At 45.2% G+C, this 12544-nt stretch overlaps 1 protein-coding gene across 2 annotated transcripts in view; it reads left to right on the top strand.

Moving 5' to 3' along the window:
• Tshz2 (teashirt zinc finger homeobox 2) overlaps nucleotides 1-12544 on the top strand; it is a 425242-nt gene that overhangs the window by 248383 nt on the left and 164315 nt on the right. The gene's annotated exons all lie outside the window — the stretch shown is intronic.

Below are 12544 nucleotides of genomic sequence, written 5' to 3'. Positions count from 1 at the left end.
CACGCAGGACCATAGCTTGCTGCCATAGACTTACTCTTACAAAAAGACAGATCATCCTAGCCATTCCCCCATATCCTTTGGGTTACAGGGAAGTAGGACATAGCGCATTTCAGAGAGGTGAAGCTCATGGTTGCTTACAGAGCTCCAGAACACACGATTCCCTTAGCAACCTGAGGCCCAGTCTCCAAGGTCCAGCTTCCCCACCACACACACACTTTAATTAACAAGGACTAGATTCTGCTTTGCCATCTGCCTTCCCACTGCAACGCTTAATACTTACAGAGCGGGGAAGAGGCGACATCAGAATGAAAGTGGGGACTTACTGGGGGCCATTATATACAGAGATAGTTTAATCAGTTCACGACTGGCTCAATGTTGTCTTTATTATCGGTCCTTGCAATGAATGCATTCCGTATCTGACTTTATCAATGGCTACCTTTCCACTCCTTCCCTGTTTCTTTCCTACATCCATTTTCCTACAGAAGAGCAGGTACCCTGAAGGGGAGCAGTTGGGATGCAGTCTTCTCTATGGAACAGGGAGAAGAAAATGCCTTTCAGTTTTCTTTAGGATAAACCCGGCACCGGAGTCCACCTTTAACCAAGACAGGTGTGAAACATCCCTGAGAGTTTATTTCACATATAGAAATGGATGGCTTGAAGCCCATATATGGCCAAGTGAATTGGGTCCATCACACAGTTTTAAGATTGTTTTGTTTTGTTTTGTTTTGTTTTTTTAATAATTGGGCTGGAGGTGCAGTTCAGTAGCAGAGCACTTGCCCAGCATGCATAAGGTCCTGGGTTCAAGCCCCAGTACCAGAAAGAGAAAAGGAAGGACTTTGTACCATGTATCATAGAAGTTCATGCCTTGTATAGTTACCTATATCCAACTTACTTAAGTCATGTTGCCTCCAGGAGAAAGGACAGAGACCAAAGGGAAACACTTTAGCAGATTAGTCACATAGGATCTTTTCAAATTTTGGACTTAAGCAAGGCTGGATGTCAGCACACCTCTTTCATAGGCTGCCTCTGCTTCCTTTTCTGTACCCTCCAGCATGACACCCCCATAGGCTAGGGACCCCGACATATATTTAGATTGCCCTCTGCCTGAGGCTGCACTTCAGCACAAGGACCCAACATGAACTAAAGCTTGTGCACTTCTCAGCCCAGCTTCTTTCCCACAGCATTACGAATTTGCTCTTAGTTCACGACAAGGTGTGGAAGGCTGGTAATAGCTTATTATAGGAGCCCTCCCCACCCCCTAGTCTCAAAACCTTTACTTTCACACAGGAGACTTTCAGGTCAAGCTGTACAGGTACAGATGACACGGGAGCTCCAGGTAGAGAAAGGTCCTTCCACGGTGTGGCTCTGAGTGCACCTCACAGAGGCAGGAAGGTTCTGGGTGTGAGGATAGTCAAAAGAAGAGGGGGCACACGCCTGAGTCCAGACTCTTCCCTCCAGGTGGGAAGCCATGCTTCTGATTTGGGCGGGCCCCAGTGAGGACCACCCCTGTTGTTTGCATGCCTTTATCATGATAATGAAATGTTCCTGGCAGGTTCATCTCTGGGTTTCCAAGCATGATTGTACATCTTACCTTACTGAATGGAAAGCTATTTTGCATCTGTTGAACCCACACGTGAGCTCGGGGGTTCTGCCACAGGCTATTTATTTGCCATATCACATTTTAAATTTTTATGTAATTAGCCATTATGCTCTTCTGATCCCTAAAAAAAAAAAAAAAGGTGGACATACATAAAGAAAATAGAGACAAGAAGTATGTTTTAAATCTAATAATTGTGGGTCCAAACCACGGTGAAAAGAACAAATAGGTGATGTTTATTTTGTGCTACAATAAAGACCAATTTTCCACCTGTTAGGTTTGTAATCATTTTTTAACTGCGATATGTAAATAGGGAGAAGGGAGGAAAAGGAAGAACTTCATCCATTCTGAGTCAGAATCTGAAGCGAACACTATCCGCTCTAGGGAAATAAAAATGGACCAATAATTTGGGGACTATACACAAAGGCCACTTGTAAATCCAAGAAAGCATATGAGTAAGATTGCGATTTTTGCATCTGTCCACATTTGTGCGGAACAAACACTTGTAATGTATGACAGTGCTATCATCATATAGAACACCAAAGCTCTGTCTTCGTGCATTCACTGACCTGCTGCAGTGTCTCTTGAGGTTGCAGAAAGTCGTTCCGTCCTATGGGAGTGTGTCGTGTGCGTAGAAGAGAGAATGTGGGCGCAGGGTGTGTTCCAGTTCATATGGAAACTCTTCCAATGTGCTTGCATGCTTCCCCCGTGGGTCCTGTCTTGAAGCTCAGCTCACCTAGGAAAGAGCACCTGCCCACTTCAGGTACTCAGCTGCAGCCGTTCCTGTACGCCCTGTCTGCTCCATAGAGTTTATGCATACGGTATAGTTTTCATTGCTTTTTAATCTTATATATTTAAAAAAAAACTTGATGGTTTTAGATGGTCACAGGATTCTACCATCTCCTGGAATTCTAGTCTTAGCTGCTATGGAGGATGACACAATGTGTGAAAAATGTCACAAGGCAACAAGAAAAAGTGGACTACGCAAGAGTTTGTACCACACCTACGCGTTTCTAAATGACACAAATTCGGACCGGAAGTTTCTTTCCTTTCCTGTGCCCACCTCAAATTCTATGAACACCCTGCCAAATAGCAAAGTCAAAACTTTTTTTTTAAAATACCTTAGCAAGTATTAAATGGGCATCCCTCTTTTAGGACATAAGTAGCCTAAAACAATTTCAGCATGTATTTGTATACACCTTTAAAAGTCTCTTGTTCTTGACTAGAAATTAAACAGCGAGTAAATCATTGAGTTTCAAATGCATAAGGACTTCAAATTATAGTCATTACCATGTAATATAGGGCATGTGTTTAACAGCACACCTAACCTTGAGATTGCTGGCAGAAATGTATTCTAGTCCAACAAGCTGCCTGCCACTTCTCTTATGGATGGCTTGATGAAAATGTATGTTCAGGGTGAAATGCATGGAAGGCTGCCAGATAAGATACACGATGGTCGTCTAATCCAGTTGAACTTGCCCTTCACAGAAACGGTGCACCGAGTCTTCGTATAGCCATGTCCCAAATATCATGTGGACCGTAGTTTTATTTTTTAATATCTATTGTTCACATGAGATTTGTTTTTAACATGAACACTTGTGATTCTGTCGATATTAATCGCGCAGATTACATTCCAATCTAGGGAGAGCCGGATAAGCTAGAGTCATTAAGGCCTGTAAGAGGTGCCCACTGTTTTTCTATCCATTAAAGTCCCTTCTTTTCACCCCTCCTCCCTTTCCTGGTCCTTCCATTCCTCAGCAAATATTGGTTGTGTGTTAGCATGCACCACATCCTACCTAGCCAAAGCACGTAGCAGTGAGGCAGCGGGAACAGCAATTATAACAGAAAACTGCGGGGATTTGTAGCAATTGCTTCCCAAGCATCCGTTCATGCTATTCTCACAAATAGCCCTGTAAAGTACCAGAGAATTCAAAGAAATAATGACAGAGACACGGGACTACATTTCCCAACGTTCCACCGTCTCTGACCTTCACCAGTGTATTAGCTCATATCTAGAAGGCCGTTGTCCCATGGCAAACACCGTGCTTAGCCCAGGAAATAAGCTGAATAATGACCAGAAAGAGAGTCTACCATTGGGGACCAGTGGCAGGCACACATCCGAGAGGAAGTTGCTGAAGGGAATGCACAGGAGGACCTCTTCCCTGTCCCAGCGAAACAGAGATGGGGAGCACTCATTCTGAGAAATATTTGGCTGCGCAGGCCATCCACCCTGCCTTCCACTTTCATCCCATCCACCATACTGAAGCCCACTTCCATATTTGTAAAATGGAGACACGATAGCCTGCTCACAGGAAGGATTTGCGAATTCATAAACGTGTATGATTGCTTTGCCTAAAGCCTGGTGTACCGTCAGTCCATGAAAGCAGGTCATGGAGAATTTCTACCACCCTTCCTGTGTCCCGGGCACACAGAATCTGCAGTCTTCTCGATTAACCAATTCATGTCCAGATTGTTGCTCCCCTCGCAAACCTCAGTCTTTGTGGCAGCATCAGTAAAACTGCCATTTACTCGACTCTTCCTACGAGTTGGGAATGGCTGTGCTTTGGCATCCCCATTTTGAAGGAAGGAAAAGGGTCCACCGTCTCTCCATTCACATGTATTCAGCAAGGTATGAGCCTCAGCCTCGAGCACCGTGGGTCTATACTAAACTTACCCACTACCTTGTGCCCTTGGTCTGTTTCTTGCCTGAGTTGAGGGTCCACTGTCTGACTGTATGTAGAGAAAAGGCTGGAACATGTGGATAAGAGGTGTGTCAAACACAAGGGTTCCCCAGGGGCTTTTGGGAAACTCCAGCTGTAAACGAATCCCAACTCTGCATGGCCTAAGGGCAGAAATGCATTCTAAGAGATGTGTCCTTTTATGCAATTTCGCTATTGCATGGATGTCACAGAGCGAGCAAAGACAGCCATGTTGTGACCGAGCGTTGGTTCTCAGGAAGCCCCCATAATGCGCAGAGTCAGACGTTGACCAAAAGATTATCACACAGAAACGTGGGGACCTAGGGATGACAGGCAGAGTGAAGCTGAGCGCGTCTTTTCCTGTTCTTTTAGATCCTCTGTTAGTCATACGATACCCATTCGTATAAAGTATCAAACCAAGACACTACCCAAATCCACATGGACATGTTATAATGAATCATCCTGACTCTCAGAAACACATTTTAGGCAAAGAAACTAAGACGAGAACAAGTGTGTTCAGGGTGGTGTGGCCACAGGAGGAGACAAAATGGGAAACAAGGAAGCAGGCTCACTCACGTGAGATGCTCTGGCCCTTCTCAAGTGACCAAATGCAGAATTTTTTATAATTTTTTTTTTCATTTCTCGGGGGTGATCTGCGTTACCTCCCTGGGCACGGCGTCCCATTGCACTTTCCCCTTCATTTGGACTTCGGAACGCTCAGTCTTGACGTGTGTAATCCGCTGCTTTAATATAGATCAACATTGTTTTTCATTTACCCCAGCCTGCCACCGCTATCATCTTTTCATTTAACCAGACATGATTCCGGGTTTTTTTTTTTCTTCTTCCTTTTGCTAAATTGAAACCTCCATGAGCGACAGGGAGTGCAATGTTTTAATTAGCTCATATTTTTTATATGGATTTATGTCTTTAAAATACATTTGTGTAATTCTTCAGCTAAATTAAAAACGTCTTTCTGCAAAAGCGAGGAGGGGAAAATAAAGAGTAAATTGCGTCATTAGGTTAGGAAGACTCAGGGAGAGGTGGGGAAGCAGCTGAGGGACACCACACACACACACACACACACACACACACACACACACACACACGGTTGCAGGGGCCACCCTCGGAGATCATTCTGAACTTGCCCTTCACTTAATGAAGTCTTTCTCTATAAAAGCATTAAAATAAAATTTAAAAAAAAAAGGCTTGGGGAGGGAATTTTTTTCAAGGTCCCTCCTAAGTAAACAGGCAGTTACCTTCAATGAGCTCATTTGAAACCTCACCTGCCGCCAAAACAGAAAAATACGAGTCGTGATGATAAACCGTTTTCCTCTGCATTTCTCTCTTTGTCTGTTTTTTTTTTTTAAAACTATCAAGTTTAAAGCTTTCCACGATGCTTTTTTTTTTATTCCTACTTTATAGGAGACAAGTGACATTCCGTGGTAAATGCAAGAAAAAGCCATGCAGAACTGAGGTCTCTCTAATGCATTGACACTAACTTGCCCTCTATTGTTGGAAATGAGCAGGCGCTCGTGATTGTTCATCAAACAGCTCCTAATGCTGTTAAGGCATTCAGCTATAATTTCTCCTTGCATTTATAATTACTGTCATAGACTGCACACCTCGGTGAGCAGATTAAAGCTATAAACTATTTAGCCGCGGCTCTCCGACGAGGGACTTGATTTGTCTGGCAGGAGGTATTTGTTAGGGAGCTTGACACTTCACATAAAAACGACTCAACTTGATGAAGAACAATGCAGTTTGAGCAATGCGGGGATTTTAAATCAGTGGGGACACCACGCCCCGCAAGAATCACAGGGCAGTTTGTTAAATGATATGTAGGCCAGGGGGGTGCGGGATGTGCTAGGCGACCAAAATAAGAGGCCTCTCGGCTGCCTCTTCTTCACTCTCCTCTGGAAGATCCGGTGTTGGTGGGAAATCCGTGTCTCACGTTTTCCAGCGAGCCCTTTGTGGATGCTGTAGCAGACTCAGCTGGCACAGGAGGGGGGTGTCAACACCCCAAGGGGCAGAAACCCCTGTGGCTGAAGGAAATATACACACTCGGGATGACAGGAGTACGTGGGACACACTGGGTAGCTTCTCTTCCCGCCTAGAACGTCACGTGTTTGTGTGTGAGAGAGCTTGTAGACATGTGATGTATTCAAGAGCGAGGGTGTGGTTCCATCAGGCTGATCTCGGGACTTTTCGCTGTCAAAGTGAACAAAGATCGTTTCTAACTTAATTTTGTAAGCTCCTCAATCAGAAACTTTTGGTACGTATGGATTGTTGTGAGAGTTTGCATTGTTGGGGATTGAACTTGGGGCCTCGAGCATTCTAAGTAAGAACTCTAAGATACACATTCTAAATAAGAGCTCTAAGGCACTGGTGAGTGTGTGTGTGTGTGTGTGCATGTGTGAGTGTGATATCCATTCTACATAGTATTTCACAAAAAATATATGCTCTGAACATATTTGCCCCTCCCCCACCTGCTTGCTGCTCTCATTCATCTGCCCAGTTTTGTGTCTTTTTTGATAGGTTCTCTCTATGTATCCCAGGATGGTCTTGAACTCACAGACACCCTGTTTCTGTTTTGCTTCTCTGTGCTTGGATTTCAGATCTTCTTGATTGACTTTTTCGTGGACTTTGATTTCCTATGGAATTATCCTCCACACACCCACACCTCGCAGCCATAAAGAACACAAAGTTATTTTGAAAGTGTCATTCAGGATCAAAACCTGCAGAGTCCCTCAGAGAGCCAGAACTGGATGCATGTGTTCAAATACTCGGGATTGACAAATGCAAGCACCCAGCAGTCAGAAGGTAGTAGGTAGGATCCCTCAGGCTGAACACAACTGTGGCAAATTAAAGCAAGGGAGTCATTTAATGTTCACATGGATAGGTACCAAGTCGGTTGTTACTGTTTTGAACATTCTTCAAGCTAAACCCAGCATCCCAGACCCAACTCCCAAGTTAGCAGTTTACAGCTTTCCGATCTGGTGACAAGCCAGAGGGGGACAGAGGTCCCATTCCCTGGGTTCCTACGGCACTAGGTCCTCAGGTCTTACATTAATGCACCACTCCCAACTGTGGAAGACCTGTGGGAAAATTACCCTTGCACAGAACAGAAGAGCACTCAAGAATTTCTAAAGATGTCAACCAGCTAGGTTTGCTGAGTTCTTGGCAGAGAGAGTTTCTGGGATTTGGAACAGTGACCAGAGTAATTCCTGATACACAGGGCTGAGGTGATCGTCAAGTGTCCTTTGACAGTCCAGCTCCTCCTTGCACAGTTCACACCCTCCTCTGGTTTCCCATTCCTCCCCCAAAAGGGCGCCAGCTGCATGGTGCAGCTCGTGAAATGGTACCCATGCTCTAGTTCAAATAATATTTAATCAATGAAGATTCCTTAGCACATTGGGGCTAATGATATTTGTTCAATCCTCACAGCAGATCTGTAGAGCAGATACCATTCCCCTTTTAGCCATAGGAAACCCCAGGCTCAGGGGAGGGGCTTCAGGAACCTGAGACCCACAGCAGCAGGTGGCATGGCTGTAACGCCAAGCCAGACCCCAGGGAGGCTATGCCCAGGGCTGTTCACACAACACTGGCCTCCTGCACTCGTGTTGCATACATGGAACTCTCAGTGTTTCTGAGTACGGTGCCTTTAAAGTGAGTGACATCTGCACGGCTGCCATGTTAGATGTGGGTGGCTATGGGCTGGGGAGATGGCTCCGTAAGTAAATCACATGCCTAGTAAGTGTGAGGTTTGAATCCCCAGAAATCACATAAAGCCAGAGGCAGTGGCCTGTGTCTTTAATCCCTATGCTCCTGTGAGGAGAGGAGAGGAGAGGCAGGGACAGGAGAAGCTCCAGAGCCTGTGGGCAGCTGCCCTGTGTGTGTATCAAAGGAACAAATAATAAAGTCTGCCTCAGTCAGACATGGGAGGATGTCATCCAGCCTTCACACGTGCACATAGCACACCTGCATTTGCTTACACAAACAAGAGCGCACACACATGCACGAGCATGCACACACCACAAAAACACTGCATGCACTTCAATACTAATGTCACAACATGTAACTTGTTCAAAATAAAATAAATACACAAAATATGGTTGACTGTACCTCAGTCATGCTTATTACCAACAATGAAATGTTCCTGCATGAGCAAGAACTGGCTAGAAAGGTGGGAGTCAAGAAATACTCAGCCCCCTGACGGCTCTAATGTTGAACCAACTTTAGCTCTTGTGAGCCCACCCGGCATCCTTACCAATGCACAAAGGCCCGTGGCTCAGTCAGACTTCTGTGCAGTGACACTGGCCTTCAGTAGGTTGCTCCGTAACATATACAGACTACTGTGTGGAACTCTCCTCTTTCACTCAGGCACCATAGGCAAGCACTTCCCATGAGTCCTGTGCTTTTTAATAACTGAGGATGACAGCCAGGCAGTCATCCTTGGGCATGCCTTTAATCCCAGCACTCTGGAGGCAGAGGCAGGCAGGTCTCTGAGTTCCAAGACAGCCAGGACTACATAGAGAAACCCTATCTCAAAACGAAACAAAACAAAACCAAGAAGGATGGCAAAAACAGGACAGGCACGCTCCGGGTACTGGTGCTTGCCAGACAGACTTAAAAAGTCACAACGCAGGCTCACCAGAGGCTTCATAGGAACTCATGGCCTCTTGCGTGTGTGTCACCTCTAAAACTTTTGGTAAAATTTAGCTGCCACTGAGCAGTATCTGGAGGTGTGACACTCCAGACATGATTAGGGTCAATGGCAACATCACAGGAGTGAATGGGTTAGCCTGAGGGTGAGCCCCGCTGTGATGGGTGTGGGCTCTTTAAGGGACTGCAGGTGTAGCTCAGTGAAGAGAATGCTCACCCAGCACATTCAAATCCCCGGGTTCTGTCCCCTGCACCATATAAACCAGACAAGATGATGATCACCTGTAATATAAGCCGTGGAGAAACAGACACAGGAGAATAGAAGTTCAAGGTCATCATTGGCTACCAATTGAGTTCAGGGTCAGCCTGGGCTACTTGTGTCTGATTTCCCCTCTCTTCTAGCATGTGATGCTTCCTGACAGTTACAGTGGAGCTGTTTAATGTGGATTAAACAGCGGCAGCCTCTCCACCTTGGAGTTCCTAGCGTCCATAGCCACAAGCCAGATACACGTATATAACCGGCAGAAAACGCGCTAAGAGATTCGCTCTGTGCTGAGACCATCCTAGCAGCCCCAGGACAGAGGAGGTCTCCAGGAAGATGGAAGATAACTCCATGACACTGAAGGCAATAGCTGGCAGCCTCCTGTCTCCATATTTGCATGGCAGGTACTTTACCAACCTGAGCCGTCTCGCCAACCGCAGACATTAGCTTCTTATTTTTTACTGATTAGACAAAATAAGTGTAGGCTTTGGTCTCCAGACCCAAACACTTCCACACACCACTAACCAGGACACCTGGCAGGCCAGAGTGGTAGCACTAGGTGCCTCATCTCAAATCAAGCTGTTTCCCTGGAGTTTCCCGAGTAGAGGTAATTTCTTTCTCCATCATTACATATATTAAGAATCACTTCTATATTAAGAACTGGATTATAATACTAAACTATTTTTTTTCAAATAGTTAATGAATATTTTCTCAGAGTCTGCCTTGTTATGGGTCCTAAACAGGATGTCGGGGACACAGGCCAGTCATGGTGACGCTGTCACCTCGTGGTGCTCCGGTCAAGCAGGGAGGCAGCTGACAGTCACACAATCACAGGTGAACAAACCGTGCTAAAGAGAAATGCCACAAAGGAGAGATCTGCGTGCCTCTGAGAGTCTCTAGAAGGGGCTTTGACCTGGGAATGAAGGCTGGGGAGCTCTGGAGGGGACGGGGTGATGTGAAGGACTACTTCCTGTAAGCGGAAGTATGATCCACACCAAGGTAGATTCACGTGCTGAGGCCCCGTGATGAGTGAGATGGAGGAAAACACAGAAGCCTGAGAGAAGATGGTGCACAGTAAGCTGGGATCACTTGGTGTCTCCTGAGACTTCAGCCTTCACTAGCCCCTTCCCAGTTCCATTCATTCATTTCAATAGTCATGTAGACGTTGGGTGTTTGTGCATAAAATGACACTGCGGCTCAGAAACACTGAAATCCCGGTCAATGGCAAGGAAGGATGGCGGACCAACTCCCACCAACTCTAAACACACATTGCCTCTACCCCGTGGCCCTCGTCCACTTAACCCAATAACTCACTTTTTTAAGCTGTCAAGCAGACGTTACATGTCTGCTAGAACCGTAGTCAGATCCTCACAAACACCCAGTAAATTAGAGACGGCTCAGCTGGTTAAATGCTTGCTGCCTGAGCACGGAAACCTGGATCTGCAGCATCCACGTAAAAAGCCAAGCATGGCAGCATGCATCTGTACTCCCAGCGCTGGAGCGGCAGACACAAGAGCACACTGCCCGCCTAGACTAGACAAATGGGCAAGTTCAAGGTTCGGCGAGAGATACTCTCTCAAAGATCAAGGTGAAGAATGATAGAGGAAACACCCAGTATCAAAGGTCTGGTTTCTACATGCACACGCATGCAGGTGCTTCCCTCACACAGGTGTGGGCACACATTTATGCACTAAATTGTATACACTTACATACATACATGCATGCATGCATACATACATACATGAATAAATAAATAAAACCAAGCAAAGAATAAATGAATCCTAAGGCGTTAATCAACATTGATGTCTATTGAACATTTCATTTGTGATAAGCCCAAACTAAGCAGCTTCTAGAGTTGCTGTTGAGTTTCTTCCAGCAACTTCTGGAAATGGTGGTTTGGGTGATCTTTGCTTTTATTAGAGTTCAGGGGCCTATTTTGTGGTCACCCTTCCAGTAAACCTTGCAACTGGGCTCTCTCTGATTTCCCGAGGACTGAGTACTCCTGTGCTGTGGTACTGGCTGGCTGGGTCCAGGAGTGTTGGGATATTTGTGTCTTTAAGAAGAATGTGTGAATTTGACCTAGGGAAATACCTCAAGAACTGAACATATATCTGGATGTCCTCTATCCCAAATGTCTTTCTGCACTAATCTTAGATCCCCCCCCCCAATCCACTCAGTGTTCTAGGCAAAATATGAATTGAGTTTGTACAAACTACAGATCAGAACCTGAATTACTTAGACTCATTTTGGCATGTGGAATCATGAAGACGGGAACTTAGGGACCAGAAGTGGTTCTTTCTAAATAGGAAATAAAGGTGTTTTTGTACTTGTGGGCTACTGACATGGATCTGGGTGCTATCACATGAGGCAGAAATCAAACATGAGCAGAGAACGTTGTCCGACCAAGATTTCTGTCCCACCATATGGGAAGCACATGGAAACTGAAGACTAGCTTCTCCAGGTCAAGGCTCTGGTGTGCTAGGGATGAGTATTGGTCTTGGCTTCAAATGCCAACTTCAGAATTAATAAAATTAATGAAAACTGAATGATAATTGCCTTCAAATATCTATCTTGGTTGGCCACTGTCCTAGTTACATTCTCTTGCTGTAATGTAATGTAAAATCACTCTGCTTGGAAACAGCTAAGGAAGAGAAAGGGTTATTTTGGCTCATGTTTCCAGGTCATGTTCCATTATTGAAAGAAGTCAGAGTAGGAACTCAAGACAACAGCCTGTAGGCAGGAACTATAAAGGAGCACTGTTTATAGCTAGGTTGCTTTTTGTTTTTTAAAGGAAAGCATTTAATTGGGGCTGGCTTACAGTTCAGAGGTTTAGTCTATTATGACCATGGTGTAAAAAATGGCAGCACACAGGCAGACATGGTAATGGGGAGGCAGCTGAGAGTTCTACAACCAGGCAGGCCAAAAGAAGAGGTGACACTTAGCCTGCCTTGAGCTTCTGAAACATCAAAGACTACCCTCCTCCTCTGATCCCCGCCATGATACACTTCTTCCAACAAGGCTACACCTCCAATAATGTCACTCCTGTGAATTGATGGGGACCAATTTAGTTCAAACCACCACAAATGGAATAACTCATGGTGGGCTAGTGATAGTAATGATATGATACTGGTATTAATATGAAAAAGCAGTGATGGTGACTATGAAGATGACAATTTTAGTATGGTGATGATAATGTTGATATTTAAAGACATCATAGTGATAGGGGTGATGATGATATTTAATATGATTATGTCAATACTGGTATGATGCTGACATTGATAAGAGATGATGGTAGTGGGGATGAATATGGCAATGAAGGTGGTG

Source organism: Meriones unguiculatus, chromosome 4 (assembly GCF_030254825.1).
Source record: "Meriones unguiculatus strain TT.TT164.6M chromosome 4, Bangor_MerUng_6.1, whole genome shotgun sequence".
NCBI classification, from domain to species: domain Eukaryota; kingdom Metazoa; phylum Chordata; class Mammalia; order Rodentia; family Muridae; genus Meriones; species Meriones unguiculatus.
This window is presented reverse-complemented; position numbering and strand designations above follow the sequence as displayed.